This window comes from Arachis ipaensis, chromosome B6 (assembly GCF_059453495.1).
Source record: "Arachis ipaensis isolate K30076 ecotype BB chromosome B6, ASM5945349v1, whole genome shotgun sequence".
Taxonomy (NCBI): domain Eukaryota; kingdom Viridiplantae; phylum Streptophyta; class Magnoliopsida; order Fabales; family Fabaceae; genus Arachis; species Arachis ipaensis.
The window spans coordinates 60,397,514-60,419,372 of NC_142441.1; the positions used below are offsets into that span (position 1 = coordinate 60,397,514).

At 40.6% G+C, this 21,859-nt stretch overlaps 1 non-coding gene across 1 annotated transcript; it reads left to right on the forward strand.

The window, feature by feature from the left end:
• Positions 1–6,023: 6,023 nt before the first annotated feature.
• Positions 6,024–6,130, forward strand: LOC148555767 (small nucleolar RNA R71). The gene has a single exon (XR_015886697.1). It is a non-coding gene; the product is annotated as a small nucleolar RNA R71 (small nucleolar RNA).
• The last annotated feature ends 15,729 nt before the right edge of the window (positions 6,131–21,859 follow it).

The following is a 21,859-nucleotide window of genomic DNA, read 5'->3' on the forward strand; positions in this document are numbered from 1 at the left end:
TCTAGCAGGCAGAATTTTACAATGGGCAGTCGAGTTATCCGAGTTCGACCTCCAATATGAAGCTCGGACAGCCATCAAATCACAATACTTTGCCGACTTCATTGCAGAATTCACAGATACCCTGGAAACCCCCACAGAATGGAATCTCTACGTGGACGGGTCTTCAAATAAGACTGGAAGCGGCGCATGTGTGATAATAGAAAGCAACCAAGGAACCCAAGTTGAGCTTTCCCTCAAATTTGGGTTCCCAGCCTCAAACAACCAGGCAGAATATGAAGCGTTACTAGCTGGTTTGAAGCTGGCTAAGGAGGTTGGAGCTCAAAAACTCAACATCTTCAGTGACTCACAAGTAGTTACCTCACAGATAACAGGGAGTTACCAAGCCGAAGATCCCACCATAAAAAAGTATTTGGATATAACCAAGGAACAACTCGGACAACTCGGGGAATATAACATCTGCCACATACCCCGTGAACAAAATGCCCGAGCTGATGCACTCTCAAAGCTAGCCAGCACCAAACCAGGGGGCAACAATAGAAGCCTCATCCAGGAAATGCTACAGAACCCGTCAATCTCGGAAGCTGAAAAAGGAAGCTACAGAATTTGTAAAGACATGTCCCCCATGCCAGAAACATGCCAACTTTCACATTGCCCCGCCAGAAGAGCTCATCAGCGTAACTTTGCCTTGGCCATTTGCAAAATGGGGACTTGATCTTCTCGGACCCTTTCCCCAGGGATTAGGACAAGTCAAATTCCTCATAGTCGGAGTAGACTATTTCACAAAGTGGATTGAGGCAGAGCCCCTAGCCAACGCCACTGCTCAAAGAAGCCAGAAATTCCTATATAGGAATATTGTCACGAGGTTCGGGGTTCCATTCTCCATCACCACAGATAATGGCACTCAATTCACAGATGCAGGCTTCAGGAAATTAGTAGCTGACTTTTACATAAAGCACCGGTTTACCTCCGTTGAACATCCTCAAGCCAATCGGCAAGCCGAAGCTGCCAACAAAGTCATATTGGCTGGGTTGAAATGGAGACTGCAAGATGTGAAGGGAGCTTGGGCTGAAGAACTTCCACAGGTCCTATGAGCATATCGAACTACGCCACATTCCACCACAAACGAATCACCGTTCTGATTAGCGTACAGCGTTGAGGCAATAATCCCAGTACAGTTCAAGGAAAGGTCGCCTAGAGTTGTCCACTACAATGAAGAAGCCAACTCTCAACTTCAAAGAGAAGAACTCGACTTCCTTCCGGAAATCCAAGAAAGAGCTCGGATCAGGGAAGAAGAGCTAAAGCGCCGAATGGCTTCAAGATATAATCAAAAGGTAGTGCCAAGAGGTTTCGCGGAGAATGATCTCATCCTAATCCGAAATGATATTGGAACAACTCGACCCGGAGAAGGAAAGTTGGTAGCAAACTGGAAAGGACCCTACCGAGTCATAGAAGTACTTGGGACAAGAGCTTCCCAGATCGTGGCACGCCTGCAACATAAGAAGGTACTATAGCTAGAAAAGGTAAAAGATCTCATCATAGGATGCACTCTTTTTCCTGAAAAGGTTTTTTAATGAGGCACCAAGTTGAGATCCAGATATTATCCGACTTAAAAGAACGAAAAACTCCAACATGTATATATTTTCACTTTCTTTTGAATAAAAAATATTTTAGATATTCTACAAATTCTCAAGACGCATTAATCTGGAGCATTCATCGTCCGATTATAAAGCAACAGATCAGCAGAAAGTGAAAAACAGATTCACTGCACGATCACGGTAAAAGACCAATAAAGATGAAAATGCGATTCATCTAAAGGTCGACCAAAGAAAGACAGAAACCACCTTCTACAAATTGGCAAAGATGAACACAGAATAATGCAAGAAGTTATCAAAAGTGATCCAAAAAAAAGAACCTGACGAGGTCTTATGGATTAATATATAATAACTTAAAGACTGGCCGACGTTGAGAAGCCAGACCAAGTCAATCCAAGTTATCAACAAATCCCTGGAAAGAGGTCTGGCCAACCCTATAAAAGAGGAATTGCTATAACTTAGAAAGAGGACGACGTAAAGAAGTCGACCTCCTACGAAAAGTTATAAAAGTAGTCCCTGAAAGAGACCTAACAAAGGTCCAAGAAAGAGGATTACGAAATAACTTAGAAGAGATCGACATGACAAAGCCGGTCCACTACAAAAATAACTTGACAAAGGACGACGCAAAGAAATCGGTTATGGATAAAATACAAGTAAGAGCAAGAAAATACGAATTGGATCCACGAATCTACAACCTCCAAATACAAAGCAGTTCAAAGAGGCTGAGCAGCAAGGCTCTAGTATTCTAAAACCCGGAAAGGTGCCAAGACTAGTGCAAACAAGCATGCTATAGAATACAATATTATAAAGCTTTAGGGTCAAGCCCAAAAGCTTGAAAGCTACTTGTTTTTTAAAACAAAGGTTGCTAAACAAGCAACCAAAAGGAGTACCAGCAATCAGCAAAATATTCAACAATACAAAATAAAGAGTTTTGAAGCCCACAAGCCGGGCCATCTACGCAAATATCCAAAGAAAACTCAGCTAAAGATTAGAAGACTTTTTAGCAGCATCAGTCTGGGGTGAAGGAGGGTGAGCCTGGAGAGGCACAGCATCCATGGTACCATCATCCTAGTTCAAGATCTGACAGTCTGGATCAGAAATAGAATGATCAACCTCAACCGGAGGAATCGTAGAAGCGGGCACCTTGGCAGAAAGCACAGGGGGAGGATCAGTATCCTCATCATCTTGGTCGTCAGGGACAATCTTACCATCCCTCACAACATTGTCCAAGCTAAAGAGAGTAAGGTCAACCTCAGGAGCAAGAACTTGAACTTGCTCTTTTAGATTATCATAGGCAGTGTTCACGCTGCCGACGAGGTGACCTTGAAGCTCGGAATAGTCTACTCGGACAGACTCCAGCTCCTCCCTCAGACGCACCACCTCCCGATAAGATGTAACATAACTGTCCTTATGCCTCAATGCCGAGTCCTCGGCCAACCGTACAGAAGCCGCCAGAGCAAGGGAACTCGCCTTTTCGTTCTCCAGATCCTTCTCCAACTTGGCTACCTTTACCTCAAGCTCTTCCTTCAGGCCCTTCATCCGGTTGAACTCCTGTTTAAGCCTCCTACATAAATTCTTTGGTGGCATGGAGAGGAAGATTCTGAGCAGTTCGGTATAGGGCAGCCCCCATATATGCCATTTTAACACTGTTTCGGGTCATAAAATCCAGATGGCGAAGGATTGATACATCATCCATGGCGAGGGCACCGTAGGGACCGATTTGCTGATCTACGAACTCGATTGCATTAAAATGAGGAGAGTCAATGTTGAAAGGCTCAATTGTTTTTTGTTTCTTGTTGGGAGGAGCACCAGAAGTAGTGGCAGAAGTCTGTGGAGGATCAGTCAGACAAACTCGAGGAGTGGGGATCACCTTCCTAGGCCCAGGAGAACTCGGCACAGGCGGCTTCACTGGAACTTGAGAATATCCCTCTACGGCCGCCTTGGCCGACATGTTTTGAGCAGCAGCAGCCTTCTTCGCCTTCTTGTAGGCCTTCATGGAATCATTGTTTTCAACATCTCTGAAAATACAGAATCAACCATAAGGATGAGTCACAACCTAGGAGAAGCAAAACTAAGAAACAAGTATAAGAAACAAGTCAGACAGTACCCAAAGCAGTTCGAACCAAAGATGGATCACTCAAAAATCTTTTTGTATCCAGATGGGGTGGTTCCCCCCACAAATCTTCAAGAACAACTACAAAAGCCCGCTCAACCTCATTAAGCATCTCCCATGTATAACGAGGCACTCTCACATTCTTTTGCCACTCTGGAGGAAAAGCAGGCTCGTCATTCTCATCAAGAAAAAAGGGGCGGACCCCCTCAACAGCACGGACTCGGAAGAAATAATTCTTAAAATCTTTAAAAGACTCATCATACATGGCAAAAACTTTATGCCCCTGGGCCGATCTGAAAGAAACCCAGGAAGCTTTCTTTTAGGAAGAACCTCCGGGCTTGGCCGAGACAAAAGGATAGAGGAAAAAATTTTGAGAAGGTGTTATGCCTAACTCTTGGCAAAGCAGTTGAAATATCTTGATAAAACCCCAGGAATTCGGATGAAGCTAGGATGGAGCAATGTTACATGACCACAACAAGTCGGTTTCAAAGGCAGTAAAAGGAAAAATAATGTCCAACTGGCTGAAGAAATATTCATAGGCATAGAAGAAGGGACGCTCCCCCTCGACCGAAGTAGGAAAACAAGCCCTCTCATCAGAGTCCAGGAGCTACAAGCTCATAATCCCTCTCCCAAGCACTGTTATCACAAATCCTATGACGTTTTTTCAGCTCTACACAAAATTCAGCGTCCACGACAGAGACACACATTAGGACAAGGGAGTCCAGCCAATCGGACATTCCCTCGGAAACTTTAGAAGACATCTCTACAACGTTATTGCGGGAAGACATGAGGCCAACTAATCCTACAAAAAGAAAAGAAGATTGGATCACTAAAAAACATCTCGGAGGAAGGGCAAAGCAACTCGACTAATATGATACAGACAGAAAAGAAAAACCCGAAGACTCAAACAAGAAAAGAAGATTTTAAGTAGACAAACATTTTGAAAAAGGGAAGTAAAAACACAAAAGTCATCTAAGCCACTATCTTTCTACAGTCTATCAACAAAAAGCATCGTCGACATCAAAAATGCCAAGCAGAAAATCATCAAAGACACAACCTTTTTCAGAATCAAACAAAAACCATCATCGAAAAGCATAAGCAGAAACGGTGATAACATGCAAAAGTGCTAAAAGCATCAAGCAACAGGAAAAGAGAAAAAGTTCATACAAAAGACGAAGAAACTCCCAGAACACACAATACAACAGCAATTAGGCGCAACAAAAACAGAAAGATCCAAACTTTCTCCAACCAAATACTTCACCACAAAACCAAAGCCAAAGCAACGAAAGAGAAAAGTAATTGCAAAATGGAACTAATCTGGAGAAATGAGAAGTTCTGAAAGAAGTAGAAAGGAAGGAATCGCTGGACCACTGGAAGGCACCGCAACGCAAGAAAAGACAAAGATAGAGAGAACGAAGGAGTTACAAAGAAAAAGGAAGAAGAGAAACCATTTTTTTGAGGAAGCAAAATTCAAAATAAAGCCAAGAGAAATGGGGCAATTAATACCAATTAATGAAGGTATTAAACCCTCGCACGTTCCCTAGAACGAAGAGCTAATACAAAAGCGCCCGTTTTTAGAGGAAAAACGTTCTACATTCAAAAAGCTCTACAAAGAAAGGAATCGACAAAAGTGCTCGAGTTCGGCTTCGGTATAAAAAGTTCGAAGTTAAAAAACTCGACCTAAAAGCAGAAGACCGAGCTCAAGCAGGGGCACTGTTCATACCCTGGGTCGAGCTGTCCGACCCGGGATGTTTAGCGACATGGCGACCGACCTCTTCAGTTTCGACTACCCAATATCTTCTTAAAGAGATTGGCCAAATCAACAGGAAAGCCCAGTAAAGGGCCCAAATAGAGGAACACGACCCAAATCCAAAGGCAATCCAAGCCTATAGAGATAAAGGCGGTTCCCTTTAAGATAAGCTGACTTCACCCAAAATAAGATAAGATAACTAACTTATCTTATCAGAAAGGTCAGCCCACACTACTATAAATACACTGGAGCACCCAGGTATAACTCATACTCTGATTCTACAATAAACCTGCTTAATACCCGTGCTAACTTAAGCATCGGAGTCTCTTGCAGGTACCCCCCACCCTCTGGTGACCAAGGATCAGAAGTGCAGCCAGTCCAACAAGTCGGACACAATAGCTCCGGCCGTTACCAGCCAGCCGGACACATCATCTCCGACCAGTACAGAAAATCTCATCCGAGATCGACCTACAGTTTCAGGTAACCCTCGGAACAAGAGGCATCTAGGAGAAGCTTATCTTAGGGGTTGATCCCTTGACAAAAATAGCTAATAAGTACCAACTCATCAATACGGTGGTAGGGACAAGCTTCCAACAACTCCTTGAATCTCTCCCAGTACTCATAAAGAGTCTCCCCATCTCGTTGCTTAATGCAAGAGATTTCCTTTCGCAGTTTGTCTGTCTTTTGTGGTGGATAGAACTTTTCCAGAAATTCCTTTCGTAACAAGTCCCAATTGGAAATCACATCTCCCGGTTGAGTATAAAACCATTCTTTCACTTTTCCCTCCAAAGAGAAAGGGAAAGCGAACACCAAAACTGCTACTTTATCTGCACCATGTCTTCTCACAGTGGAGCATGCAACTTGAAAATCCTTAAGATGCTTAAGAGGGTCTTCTCTGGGTAGTCCATTGTACTTAGGGAGCAAGTTGATTGTGCCGATTTTAAGCTCAAAATTTGGATCCAAAGCCAGATACCGGATTTGTATCGGTTGTAAGTTAATTTCAGGAGCTCTGGCTTCCATTAAGGTGATTCTACGAGGTGGATCCGCCATGGTGTCGCCACCTGAGTCACTCAGAGAGATTTTAGCACTCCCCACAGATGAATATAAGGTTTCCTCGTTGATTGATGAATGATGGTTAGGGATTGATGGTGATAGTGAATTGGTGTGCTCTTCAAGCAAGCCCGATTCACTATTCACAAATGCTAGCCGGCGCCGAGCTTGCCTAATATGAGTTAAAGTTCTTTCTATTTTTAGATCAAAAGGGGCCAAGCTCGGGTCTGGAAGCGACCGTGTCATTCAACTGAGGAAGCAATAGAAGCATGCAATTATGAAAAGCAAAACTAGAATGGCCAAATAAACATAAACCAACCTAACAATTAACAATTACCAAGACTAGCTAGATAGAAACAATATCTACAAAATTAGAGCCAAGTAGCAAACAAAAACTAAGTATTCACACTATTCACATATTCACAACAACTAAAATTTTAGCACTCATTGCACTTAAAGTGAATCCCCAGCAACAGCACCAAATTTGATGTTGGCTAGATTACACCGTTGATCTAGGTTTTCACAAATTAGAATTTTATCGTTGAAAGTATAGCCTAGACCAACGATTAATCCCCAAATCAAATGTTTAATCCAAAGGATATGTCACAATTCAAAACCAATTCAATTCTGGGAGTTTTAATTCCCGTGTCATCTCCCAAGGAGACTTGAGACCAATGAGTGTGTAATCTTAGTTGTGAGGATCATGGGGTTTTCAATAAAGAGATTAACATATAAAGCAATAAAAGAACATGAAAAATTGTAATAAATGAACTAATAAAGGAATTAACGAAGTAACTATGCAATATAGACAAGTAAGATATAAAAGGAACTAATGTAAATGTGTATGAAGAAATTGAAGCATAAAAGGTGTCTTGGCTTGGAGTGAGCTAAGGGTCCTTTCCTTGTTAGAACCACAACTATGACAACTAAAATGGATTAATCTCACTTGATCAACCCTCACATCGGAGAGTAAGTTAAATGAGCATAAGTGTTCTCAACCCACAAATCCTAAATTGCTTGCTAATTGCCTTAGCAACAACATAGCGTTAGTGGGAACAAGAACAATTAACAATCGAAAATTGATACTAAATATTGGACATTCCAACTCTAGGAACCCAATTGCTCACTTTCTCCAAGCCAAGAGATAGAAAACTAGCCCGAAATCATACTTGACATTTTGTCAAACACTTGGTGGGCAAAAACCTTAAACATGGGAAAAATGAGAAAAAGCTTGTAACCAAAAGCAACAAATAATCTCAATCAACAGTAAAGACTCAAGAAAGCATCTAACAATCATCAAAGATCAAATTCATCAACAAAAAATAGAAATTACAAAAGAGAAGTGAAATTGAACTATAACTTGAATTATAAGAAAGAGTAAGAATAATGTAACTATAAAGAGTAGTAACAAAGAGATACTTACAATGGGAATTAGCAAAATCCAAGATCAAAATGGAAATGGCACTTGAATGTAAAAATCCTAGTATAAACCCTAGTAGAGAAGATGATGAAAAACTTAAAGAAAAACTACACTAAAAGCTATCTACCACTACTCCTAAGCTACACTAATGTTATGCTATGGTATGGTCTTCATTTCCCTTCCTTAAGAGCTAAATGGCTTCAGAAATGGGCCTCCAAACCACCAAAATTGTGAGTCACATGAGATTTTAATGAATGCATGTGCGTCCACCTGTGCGGACGCACAGACGTGTGCGTCCGCATACTCTGCGAAAAATCTCGACCCGTGCGTACACACAGGAGGTTGTGCGCACGCACACTAGGTGATGCTTGAATTGAATGCACGACGCACATGCTGCGGCTCACGCGCATGCGTGGCTTTGAATTGATGGCTGTGCGTACGCACATAGGTCTGTGCGTACGCACACTAGGCTGAGCTCTTCTCCTTTGATTCTTCATGCTTCTCCCACTTTGAATGCTCTTCTTCCATTTTCCCCAAGCCATTCCTGCCTTATACCTCTGAAATCACTCACAAATAATATCAAGGCATCGAATGGAAGGTAAATGGAATAAAATTAATCAAATTAGGCACAAAAGAGCATGTTTTCATAATCAAGCACAAATTAGGAGGAAAGTTTGAACGCATGATATTTAGTGGAATAACTGCAAGTTTATATGATGAAATCCATTCAATTTCAACCAAAAATCATCATCAAATATGGATTCATCACAGTGTCAATTACATACAGCCTGCCATTGAAGAAATCACTCACAAGCAAAGGAAGCAGTAATACTAGAGTTAATTCAGAAAGACAAAGCAACTCCAATCCTCAACTATATTCCTATCGCTCTTTTCACAGTTTACACAACTTCTGAGTTCTAATTGCTATTGCAACTTCAAATCAACAACCTTCTGATCTGCCTGACTAAGACCTGCAAGATAACCATCGCTTGCTGAAAAACAAAATCCTCGTGGGATCGACCCTGACTCGCTCATGTATTACTTGGACGACCCAGTACACTTGCTGGTACACTAGTACGAAGGTGTGGTAATTCGTGCTACCATTGGCTCACCAACGTTACTAGCAGAGTATGGTGCCAACGTTGGTGTGCCAACGTTACTTCACATTAGCATACCAACGTCTTCGATAAATTCTCAAGTTGGAGTTGGAAAAATAGCTAGTGTGCGTACGCATAAGGCCTTGTGTGCACACACAAAAGGAAAATTTGCAAGTGTGCGCACACACAAAGCATGATACGTACACACAACACGAGAATGTTGGTGCACCAACGTTGGTGACTAATGACAGTGGCCACCTTCCTAAAGGATTTTAAAGGGAACTTTAGCCACCGTTTGTGCACCAATGTTGGTGACTAATGCCAAGGCCAATTCCAGTTTCAATGGCACCCATGCAAGCTCATGAACGTTAGTGAGCTAACGTCTATGTCAACGTCAGAAAGAGCCACTCATAACTTGCTTCAACTAAGGCCAAAGCCCACAACCAAAGACTTGAAGATTGATCTAGAAAGTGTATAAATAGGATAGATTTTGAAGTTAGAAAAGAGGCTGGAAGCAAGGACCCTAATTGGGAAACCCTGAATCATTTTCTTTGTACTTTCTTTTACTTTCATGTACTTTTCTTTTCTTTTGGATTTTGCTGAGCAATGATGAACTAAATCCCACATCATTGGGGGGAGGAGCTCTATTGTAATTCAAATGATTGAATGAAATTCTTCTTCTTCTCAATCCGTTTGTTGTAGTAAAGAGATAAGTTCTATTTTCATTTTGATCAATTCACTCTGGAAGGGGGTTTTAGATCCATGAATTTCTATGTGAGCCTCAGAAGGGGAATCATGGAAATTAGATTGAAGCTCTATCTCTCACAACTCTCACATTGTGTCTACTAACTCTAACATTCACTCTAGCAATAGAGTGTTCATTTGTCATTTTTGTTTGTTTTGTGTTGTTTATGCCAAGGGGAAGAAGATGTGCTTCTACTTCCTTTGATTATGAACCCGAAAGAACCTTCATGAGACTTAGAAGAGAAGCAAGATGGAAGGGTGTGATTGGAAAAGAAGACTCAGAGGAGGATTTTGATCAAGTCATGGAGGACAACATGCACAATCCACCTGAGGAGGTTGCCAACAACCATGGTCAACCTGCCAGGAGAGTGCTAGCCTCCTACACTATCCCTGACCCTAGAAACTGTGGGAGTAGCATTCTTACTTGATAAACCACTATTTTATGGTTTATCTTGTACTCATTTGAGTAGTTTTTATCAACTCTTTATCCACTTATTCATACTATTTGCATGGTTTTACTTTCTCCTTCCGGATTTTGTGCTATGATTGAAAACATGGTTCTTTGACCTTAATTTTATTAATATTAATTCTCCCTTTATACCATTCGATGCCTTGATATGTATGTTAAGTGTTTTCAGAGATTACAGGGTAGGAATGGCTTGGAGGATGGAAAGGAAGCATGCAAAAGTGGAAGGAATACAAGAAGTTGAAAGAACTGCAAAGCTGTCAGCCTGACCCTCTCGCACTAAAATGGTCATAACATGAGCTACAGAGGTCCAAATGATGCAGTTTCAGTTGTGTTGGAAAGCTAACGTCCGAGGCTTCGATTTGATATATAATTTGATATAGTGGTCACAGAGCTAGGTGATGCGAATGCGTGCTCCACGCGGACGCATCGCAGTGACGAAAAACCAGCGTGGCAGATTTCTTCTCCAACAATTTCTGGGCTGTTTTCGACCCAGTTTTCAGCCCAGAAAACATAGATTAGAGGCTATAAAGTAGGGTAATCCATTCATTCATGAATCATTAACTCATTTTCACATAATTTTAGGTTTTAGATGTAGTTTTCTAGAGAGAGAGGCTCTCTCCTCTCTCTTAGGTTTTAGGATTAGGATTTCTCTTATTTTAGGATTGCTTCTACAATCACAAGTTTAATGTTCCTTTAATTTATATTTCTCTTCTACTTTTATTTACTCTAATACTTTTATTTGTATTTGACTTATCTTGCCCAGTTGGCTTATGAACTTTTCATGTTAAGATTTGAATGTTCTATTTAATATTAATTGAGGTATTTCAGATTAATGATTGTTTTATTCTGTTTATGAATTCTTTTAATTTAATTTAAGATATTTTCCCTTTTGACTTTGGTTAAGTAATTTATAACCCTTGAGTTATCAAACTCAGCTGTTGATTGAAATTAGAATTCTTTGCTGGTTAATTTGTACTCCAATAACTCTAGTCCTTCCATAGGAGTTAACTAGGACCTGAGGATCAAATTAATTTGTCTACTTGATTTTCCTTTATTTAGCAAGGGTTAATTAAAAGTGGGAGCAGAATCTAATTCTCTTCACACCTGATAAAGATAACTAGGATAGGACTTCAATTTCTTATACCTTGCTAAGAATTTTATTAATCATTTAAATTAATCCCTACAATTTACTTTCTTGCCATTTACTATTCTTGCTTTTTATCTCATACATCAAAAACCCAAAAATACACTTTTACTCATAACCAATAATAAATCATACTGCCCTGCAACTCCTTGAGAAGACGACCCAAGGTTTAAATACTTCGGTTATAAATTTATTTGGGTTTTGTTACCTGTGACAACCAAACTTTTGTAAGATAGGAATTCTTGTCAATCTAGAAGCTATACTTACAACGAGAATTTATTTGTGAAATTTCTAGATCGCGCGAGAGGTAAATTTTCATTGGTGTTAAATTTTCTTATTCAACTGTTACATCTTTTCTTGAATTATTTTGGTGCTTAGTGACTTGCTTTACACTATTGGGTAATATTTTATACTGTCTTTCATTACCTACTCTTCCCCTTTGTTGCAAATTTTTTTACAACATTGATATGCCATTTGCTTCTACTGTTTTCTCAATTGCATGTTGTAGCTACCAAGGAATTGTGATCCTCATTATTTGGCATTAACCAGCCATATTTTATTTGTTTTTTTATCCTTTTTTCTGGGTTACTTTTCTTCTTTTCCTCTACTTTCAGGCTGGCCACCGAGAAAGAGAAAGGGAAAGCTTCTAAATGGGGAGACAAACAAGTCCATCAGCACAATCTTTAGAAAAAAGCATTAGTTGAGGCAACCCTTCCACTTGCACATCTTAGCATGCACCGAGGACGGTGCAATCTTTAAGTGTGGGGAGGTCGATACCGATCTCCATGGGTTAGTTATTTTCTATCTCAACACCAATGTTTTATTTTCTTTGTTTGTTTATTGTTGCATTTGCATGTTTGATTACATATTTGTTTGATTTTGTGCATATTTTACCACCACTTGGTTGAGGTAATATTTTCTTTTTCGAGAAATATTTTAGAGTATTTCACTAATTTGAATAAAATTTTTTGTTAAACTTGTTTGAAGAAATATTATTTTGGAACATGGTTTAGAGCTCGAACACACAAAACCAGTGAGATTTTGAGCCTACTTGATTGGTTGCATCTTATCAACCAATGTTTTATTTTTGGTGTGTGTTTTTCTCTCTAAAATTGTGATATTTGTCTTGCTTAATTCTATATTTCCATGGTTTGATGTATGCATGCACTTATATGATTGAGGCCTTTGTTTCACTGAGCTTACATACCCATATGGCCTTAACCCTTCATTATCTCTTGCAAACCAATTTGAGCCTATTTTACCCCTTTTATTCTTTACTTTAGCACATCATTAACTCTAAGCGAAAAATGATAATGTCCTTAATTTGAATCCTTGGTTAGCTTAGATTAGTGAGAGTGCTCATGAATTAAGTGTGGGAAAAGTGGGTTTGGAAACATTTGGTTTGAAAATTGAGTATGTTAGAATTTTCTAAAGATGTGAAAGAAATGTTTAGGACATGTTCATGCATTCAATAATTTAATCATATGCATTAAGAAAAATAAAAAAATAATAAAAAAAAAGAAAAGAGAGAAAAAGAAAAGAAAAAGAGCAAATAAGTAAAAAGGGGACAAAATGCCCCAAAGTAAGTGGTGAAAGCAATGCATATGTACTGTACTCGAATTAGAATGCATGAATATGCGGTAAACATAGTTAATGGGCAGTTAGATTTTGCATTGTAATTACATGGATTGTGATGCACAGAAACTTGTCTCTCAACAATTTTCCTTTGGCAAGTATACCGAATTGTCGTCAAGTAAAAACTCACAATAGAGTGAGGTCGAATCCCACAGGGATTGATTGGTCAAGCAACTTTAATTAGAGGGATATTCTAGTTGAACTAAACAGAATTGGATTTGAGATTTGCAGAAAATTAAATGGCAGGAAAGTAAATAGCAGAAATGTAAATGCTGGAAATAAAGAGCGGAATGTAAATAGCGGAAAGTAAATTGCAGAATCTTAAATGGGGAAGGAGAGTTTAGCATGAAAGTAAATAGCAGAAAGTAAAGAGAATGGGTAAGATCATAAATAGGGAATTCATTGGGCTTAGGAGATGTTGCATTCTCCGGATCATGTTCATTTTCATCTCTTCCTCAATCAATGCATTCATTGATCTCCTTGGCAATCTTAAGTGATCGAATTCCGATTTCTTGGTAATTCAATCTCTCAAATCTTGATCAATAGCCAATTCCTTGGTCAATTGCTCATGAGAAGAGATGAAGTATGGTCACTGATTATACCACATGTATTTCCAAATCAAAGTGTTGGTAGGATTATATGTCACTATATCCATCCAAACTCCAATTTAGTCCAACATGAGAAAGCATTTCTAGCATGATCTCTTCATTCATCTTCCAAAGTTCCGAAGAGATCCAAGTATGAATAGCTTCTTTTCCAAGATAACTACCCAATTGAATGAACATTGAAAGCTTTCTAGTAAAATCAAGAGAAAAGATAGAAGATGAATAATGAAAACTAATATTGATCCATCAAATTACAACAGAGCTCCCTAACCCAATGAAAGGGGTTTAGTTGTTCATAGCTCTGGGAATGAAAAGCATAGATGGAGAGTACATTCTGAGAATTAAACTAAAAGCTGCAGAGAATGTAAAATACAGAGAGTAGTTCTCAAATTTCTAACCCCCTTTCTAATTCAAAACTACCCCTATATATACTACTCTTCTGATCTTTTAGTTGGTTCTTCAAATCTTGGATATGGGCCTTTGGATCTTGAGTTTGAAGCAGTTATCTTCTTCAGTGGGCTTAGCTTTACTTGCAGAGAGAAAGTATGAAGTGGGCAGGGACTTTCAGCTTAGGACGTTAGTGGCGTTAACATTAAGTGAAAGTGTGGGTTCGAGAACGTTAGTGACAGTCACCTTTTTCACTAACGTTACTAACCAAAGGATAATTCACGTTAACTTCAACGTTAGTAGCACCAACGTGACCACTAACGTTAGTAGCACCAACGTGACCACTAACGTTGCCTCTTGGTCCTTCGCACACGTTATTGGGACTTACCTTTTCCAATAACGTTGAGAATCCTCCCTTCTCCCTACGTTAGTTCAAAACGCCCCTACTTCCCACGTTAGTTCACGTTAACTAGGTTAACGTGGCTTCTAACATGGTGGTGATAGCCATCTCCAACGTTAGTGACAAAGGTGAGTGTCACTAACGTTGGCTAATCATTCTTCAATCCACGTTAGCTTTCACATTAACTAAGTTAACGTGGGAGTTAACGTTGCTCATAGTGGCTCATTCCAACGTTAGTGACAAAGGTGAGTGTCACTAACGTTGGCGATTCTTGCTCCCTCCACGTTAGCTTCCACGTTAACTAAGTTAACGTGGCAACTAACATGGCTCAAACTGGATTAGTCCAACGTTAGTGACAAAGGTGAGTGTCACTAACGTTGGCCATTCTTTTGCTTCCCCATGTTAAAGTCCACGTTAACTGAGTTAACGTGGCTCTTTAACATGGCCAATATGAGCTTGGTCCAACGTTAGTGAGAAAGGTGAGTGTTACTAACGTTGGCTTCATTTTCTTCTTCCACGTTAGAGTTCACGTTAGCTTAGTTAACGTGACTCTTAACGTGGGCTATGATGGCTTCGAGGACGTTATTGGCAATTACTTTTCTCATTAACGTTGCAAGCTAGCTCCCATTCCACGTTAGTGGTTACGTTAGTTAGACTAACGTGGCTGCTAACGTAGTTTTTCCTTGCTTCCTTTGTCCTGAAATCAAGCAATAGAGTGCCTCAAAGTTCTAATCCAAATCATGAGACATGCATCATCCAATTTGTCATTCAATTCTTGCATAATTCTCATAAAATCATGTAAAGTGCACATTGTTTGCTTGAATCAAGATGTAAGTGAAATTCTACCCAAAACTTGCTTATTTCCTAAGAAAATGCATGAAACTACCCTAAAACAGTAAAGAAAAGGTCAATGAAACTGGCCAAAATGCCTTGGCATCACAACACCAAACTTAAAGCTTGCTTGTCCCTAAGCAAGTACTGGAACAAGAGAATGATGAATGAAATGCCAAGAGAAATGAGTCATTATTGTGGAAGTCATGTCCTTGGTTTTATGGTGGTTTCATGCATAACAACTTAGGTTCATTCCTTCACTGGCTTTCATACCTTTATCATGTCCTGGAATACTCACTTGATTGCACCCTATGAGACTTTTATTCATTGATCCTTTTGTTGTTTTCAGGATTTGATTGTGCTCTTAGGCTAAGTGCTCTGTGAGGGGGCAACTTTTTAAGATAAGCTTTCAGCCAGCACTCCCGAACCAGTTGGTTCAAGGTGCTAGGTGTTGAGATACCCCTAAGGACTTACTCCCTCAAGTCTCTTTCCCCCATACATACACACCACAGGCACATGATTTGTTTATTTTCTTTCTTGAGACCTTGGTGTCCAACACCTCTTTGGGTTACTAAGTGTTCTGTAGCAAAGGTTACTCTTGATAGTGGACTTTCAGCTGATAATCCCGGGTTAGTTAACCCAAGTTACCAAGTGATAAGGCACCCCTAAGAGCTTATTCATCCAAGTAAATCCCTTACACAGGAGCACCACAGGCACATGCCTCAAGATTCAAACCCTTGGTGCCTAGCCTTATTTCTTACTCTTTTTCTTTTATTTCTCAACTTTCATTTTCTCTTTCCCTTTTTCTTATTAGGATCTTGTTATTTAGGTTGTCTCATGGGGTGTGTTTCAAGCATATGATTCCGGATAGATAGTTGCCTTCCCACCTTATTGGTGAACCAACTTAGCTAATCTATTACCATACCACAAACTTAGGAACTTACTCCACAATATGAACTCCACTCTGGTTTTTCATCACACACATTCTCTTTTTATTTAACTTAAAAGGACAAGCATACAAGTAAACAAGGTGAAGATGCAGCATTGACATTAAAACCAGCACATATCAACTTAAGTAAAGAAAAACTTAAAGGCAGAATTGAAAATCCTAAACTACCGTGGAACATGTTCTATTTCATACATGATTTTCCTTATTTAAAACTTGGAAAAGATGGATTAAAGAGGGAACTCCACTACCTTTTATCATGGGGTTGCCCATGCTCTCCCTCTTGTTTGTCCTCTTTGTGTCTACTTGTGTTTCCTCGAATCCTTGCCAGTCTCGCTTTTTTCCAATCCTCAAGTGCCTTCCTTACTGATTCTTGACTCTTTTGCACCCTTTCTCTTTCTTCTCGTGCTAATTCATCCTTCACTTCTTCATACCTTATGATTCCTGGATGCAATATAGGTAGCTGTCCGACTAAGTATCCGAGCCTGGCTTGGGTGTTTATATGATTCCCAGTCTCACTCATGTAAACCCCTTTTGAGAATGCCCTGTGCTCGTAAAATAGTTCTGCTTGTTCTAATTATTTTCGATGCATCTCATGTATGTGTGCACCTTGATGTGCTTGGATGTTGATTAGCTTCTGGATAGATTCTTGTTGTTCATTTTGCCTTTGTTCTATCCTGTGGAAGGATTTACCCCATTGTTTTCCTTGTTCCAATTGCTGCTCCATCATTTGCAGTTGAAGCTCCTTCTGTGCTCCTTGGCTTTCCAAGTATTGTCTAGATAAACCATCAATTCCTTCCTGTAGTTGGTGCATATCCAAAGTGGCTGGAGCTTGCTCCTCTAGGTCTTGTCCTTCTACTACTTGATGGGCTGGCCTCTTCCTTGGCTTCTGTTGAGGTAGGGGAGATGCAACAGCATGCATCCGTCGAACTATAATTGGAATGCTCTCTTTTATCCACTCGGGGTCCTCATCTTCAAACACCACTCCAGCTTTGTCACATAGTCGGAAAATAGTGCTGGGGTAGCCTAACTTTCCTCTAGAGTCACTTTTCTCGGCTCCCTTCCTAATGCCTTCGGCTATGATTTCATGAACCTTGATCTCTCCTCCTTTGAGTATGCAGTGCACCATTGAGGCTCTCTTGAGATTTAGCTCTGAGTTATTTCTGGCGGAGAGGATGGATCTCCTTACGATTTCGAACCACCCATTTGCTTCAGGAGTGAGGTCTCCTCTCTTAATGAACTTTGGTTTTCTTTCGGAATCTCTTATCCAGTCAGCTCCTGGTACACAAATATCTTGCACAATCTGGTCATAATTGGGGCTGTTATCAATTCTTGAATGGTAGCTCTCTTCTGCAAATGGTATAGACCGTAGCTTTAATGCCCTCATAACACTCATGGGACTGAAATCCACAGTCTTTCCTCTTACAAAACTTGTATGGGACTCATCTGCCTTATCATATCGGACCGCATTTGCATAGAACTCTCTTACAAGATTTGCATTTACCCTAATGACCGGATCAGTGAGGAGCTCCCATCTTCTCTTTTCAACCTTCTTCGTGATTTCGGGACACTTAGTTTTTCTGACTTGAAAGCCCAGCTCATAGATGATCTCCTTATCAACCATCCATCTGTGCTGTAATGCATGGTGAAAGGTTCTAAATTTCTTTTCATCAAAAGGGCGTTGCTCCATAGGCTCCTTTCCCTTTCTTCTCTTAGAGCTTGATGAAGCCATGAGTGATTTTGTCTATGTGAAGGTGTTGGACTCCGAAAATGATAGATGTGAAGAGTGAGAGTGGAATGTGAAGGGGGGTACGGCACAAGGATCATTTATATAGAGAGGTGGTGAGTGAATGAAAGGTGTGGATTGATGGACGGGTGGGGTTTAGCATGGAAAGAGGACAAGGATCTACTTTATGAAGGGGTTGGTTCGGTCTCCAAGGGTATCCTTTTTCCAATGTTGCATGGCCATATTTTCCAAAGTATTCCCTTTTAAGACAAGTGTGTACTCTCCCTTCATGAAGTGGCCGAAAATTCTCCTTTCAATTGTCCCATTAATTTTGCTACAAAATAACAAAAATGTGATTATTAAATGTGTGGATAGTGGCGGCAAAGATAAACAATTTTGCTCATTCATGAGAACAAACCAACTGACTAACTGAATGTCCATGTATGCAACATTGGTGACACCAAACTTAGTTTGTGGCCATGTGATGAAAAAGTTTTGTTCAAGGCTCTAAGAGTAACATGATATGAATTGCATTCATGCTTTCTTGTATGCCTTGAACACCAAACTTATTCCTCACTATATGCTGCATAAAAGGATTCCTTCAAGTGTATGTCAAGGTTGGTTTTGAATTCATGAATTTTGCATTATTAACTAGTCTAAAAGCATATAAAGCATGGGTTGCCTCTCACGAAGCACTTCTTTAGCGTCACTAGCTTGACGTTTTTCCTTTGTCAGGGTGGTTGGTAGTGCTTCAAGTCCTCCCCCTTGCAGTAAATCTATCTCCATTGGCTTCATCAAGGATCTCCACATGTTCTAAGGAGAGAACTCTGTTGATGGTAAAAACTTTAGGTAGCTGAGATGGGATGGTGGGGAGATCGGGGGGAATGGCTGGGAAGTACGCTGAGATTACTTTATCCCCTGGAGAGAAGTCCTCTGTAGGGATCTTCTTGTTCCTCCACCACTTTGGTACCTTCTTCTTTGTTCCTTTTGATGTTGCCTTGCTCTTTGTGACCTCCTCTTCCAAGGAGATTTTGTTGCTGGTCTCATATAAATCCGGTGGTTTAGGTTCCTTCTGATTTTACTTGAGCTGTGACAGTTGCTGATTGCCTTGTTCATCAACTAAGGGGATTCCCAGATGTGCTGGTTGTGCTTCAGTGCTTGTTTCTTCCTTCAGTATCTCACTGTGATCTTTGCTTGATTCTTTGTTCTCTTGATCTGTTTCTTGTGAGGGTTTGAAAATATTGAAGGTGAGTTGTTCGTCATGGATCCTCAAAATTAGCTCCCCTCGCTCCACATCTATAAGTGCTCTGGCTGTAGCTAGGAATGGTCTTCCCAATATGATTGGGTGGAGGTGACTCTCTTCCATGTCCAATATGACAAAGTCTGTGGGCAGGAAGTATTTTCCAACCTTCACCAGCACATTTTCAACCACTCCTACTGCTTGTTTTTGAGTTTTGTCAGCCAGCCTGATAACTACATCTGTGGGTATTATCTCATTGATCTGTAGCTTCTTCATAAGGGATAAAGGCATTAAGTTGATGCTTGCTCCCAGATCGCAAAGTCCTTTATCAAACATTATTTCTCCTATGGCACAGGGGATGTGAAAACTCCCGGGGTCCTTCCTCTTTGTCGGCAACTCTGGTTGAATGAGAGCACTGCAATCCTTATTCATCACTATTATTTGTCCTCCTTTGAGTGAGCTTTTCCTGGTCAGAAGCTCCTTCATATACTTAATGTATGAGGGCATTTGTTGGAGGGCCTTGATGAATGGTATGTTTACATGGAGAGATACAAATATGTTAAGAAACCTTGAGTATATTCTCTTCTCTACACCACATTTGAGTAATTGGGGAAAAGGTGCATAGAGTCTTATCAGCTCCTTCTGTGAAATTTTGGGTGCTTGGTGCTCCTCTTCCTGTTTCTCTGCTGATGTATCTCCAGGTTGTTCTAATGGTTTGTTCGGTTCGTCCTCGGTCTCCTTATCACTTATAGTGACCATCTTGCAATCTTCCCATCTTACTTTTTTTGCTTCACCTCTCGGGTTTTTCTCTGTGTCACTTGGGAAGCTGTCTGTAGGTTTGGGAATCTGCTCGGAGAGGTATCCCACTTGAAATTCCAGCCTCTTGATGGTGTCTCCCTGATTCTTGATATTGGCTCGCACCTCCTCCTTGAACACCTTATTATCTTGAATCTCTTTGCATATGCCTTCAAGTAGAGTCTCAATTCTAGAGAGTCTATCTTCAGATGATGGTGAGTTGAGAGTGGATGGGTGAGTTGGGTTATTTTGGTTTTGGTACGGATGTGGAGAGGTGTTGTTAGGGTGGAGTTGATATGATCTCTGTGTGGAATGTTGGTGAGCTGCATGGTTGTTGGGGTTGTGACGTCTCTGATCTTGGCCTTGATCTTGTTGATTTTCCCACCCAAAGTTTGGGTGATTCCTCCAACCAGGGTTGTAGGTCTTAGAGTATGGATCATGGGTTTGCCTGGGTGAGTTTCCAATGTAGTTGTCTTGTTCATGCTCACCTTCTGCCTCTGCATTCACCCCTTCTTAGGTTGTTGATGAGGTGGTGATTGCTGCTACTTGGTTCCTCTCCATCTTCTTGGTGAGGACAGCCAGCTGCTTGGTAATAAGCTTGTTTTGGGCCAGCAGTGCATCCACATTGTTTAGCTCCATTACTCCTCTAGTGTTGCCTCTTTCAGAAGCATAGAAGTAGTCATTCTCTGCTACAGTCTCAATGACATCTATGGCCTCTTCAATGGTCTTCTTTTTGTTCAGAGATCCCTCGGATGAGTGGTCTACTGCCTTCTTTGATTCATAGGAGAGGCCTTCATAGAAAATGTGCAGCTGCACCCATTCATTGAACATATCTGGTGGACACCTTCTTGTCAGGTCCTTAAACCTCTCCCATGCTTCGTAGAGAGTCTCACCATCTTGTTGCCTGAAAGTTTGAACCTCAGCTCTCAACCTGTTGATTCTTTGAGGAGGATAGAATCTTGCCAAGAATTTGTTCACCACATCTTCCCAGGTTGTTAAGCTCTTCTTCGGGAAGGACTCCAGCCATTTAGATGCCTTGTCCTTGAGTGGTCTTCTTTTTGTTCAGAGATCCCTCAGATGAGTGGTCTACTGCCTTCTTTGATTCATAGGAGAGGCCTTCATAGAAAATGTGCAGCTGCACCCATTCATTGAACATATCTGGTGGACACCTTCTTGTCAGGTCCTTAAACCTCTCCCATGCTTCGTAGAGAGTCTCACCATCTTGTTGCCTGAAAGTTTGAACCTCAGCTCTCAACCTGTTGATTCTTTGAGGAGGATAGAATCTTGCCAAGAATTTGTTCACCACATCTTCCCAGGTTGTTAAGCTCTTCTTCGGGAAGGACTCCAGCCATTTAGATGCCTTGTCCTTGAGTGAGAAGGAAAATAAGAGTAGTCTATAGGTGTCAGGATGGACACCGTTAGACTTCACAGTATCACATATCCTCAGGAAGGTGGTTAAATGTTGGTTGGGGTCTTCTTGGACACTCCTTCGAACGAACAGTTGTTCTGAACAAGGGTTATGAGCTGTGGCTTTAGTTTAAAGTTGTTGGCATGTATGGTTGGCTTTTGAATGCTACTCCCACAGTTTCCTGGGTTTGGGTTGATATAAGAGCCTAAGACTCTTCTCTCCTACCCAGCATGATTTGCTAGACCTTCTCTGCCATAGTTGTGAGCCTCTTCTTCATGATGGTTCTCCATATTTTCATCCATGTTTGGTTCAAAATACTCCTCTTCTTCCTCCCCACCAACTACTCTCTTTCCTCTTGCTTCCTTCCTTAATCTAAGGAGGGTTCTCTCAGGTTCAGAATCAAAGGTAGTTGAAGCCCCGCTTCTTAGATGCAGAAAGTATTTCTGTTAGAATTGCTGTTAGTGTGAGTGATGCAATATATCAAACAGTTAGTGGTTAGTGGACTGA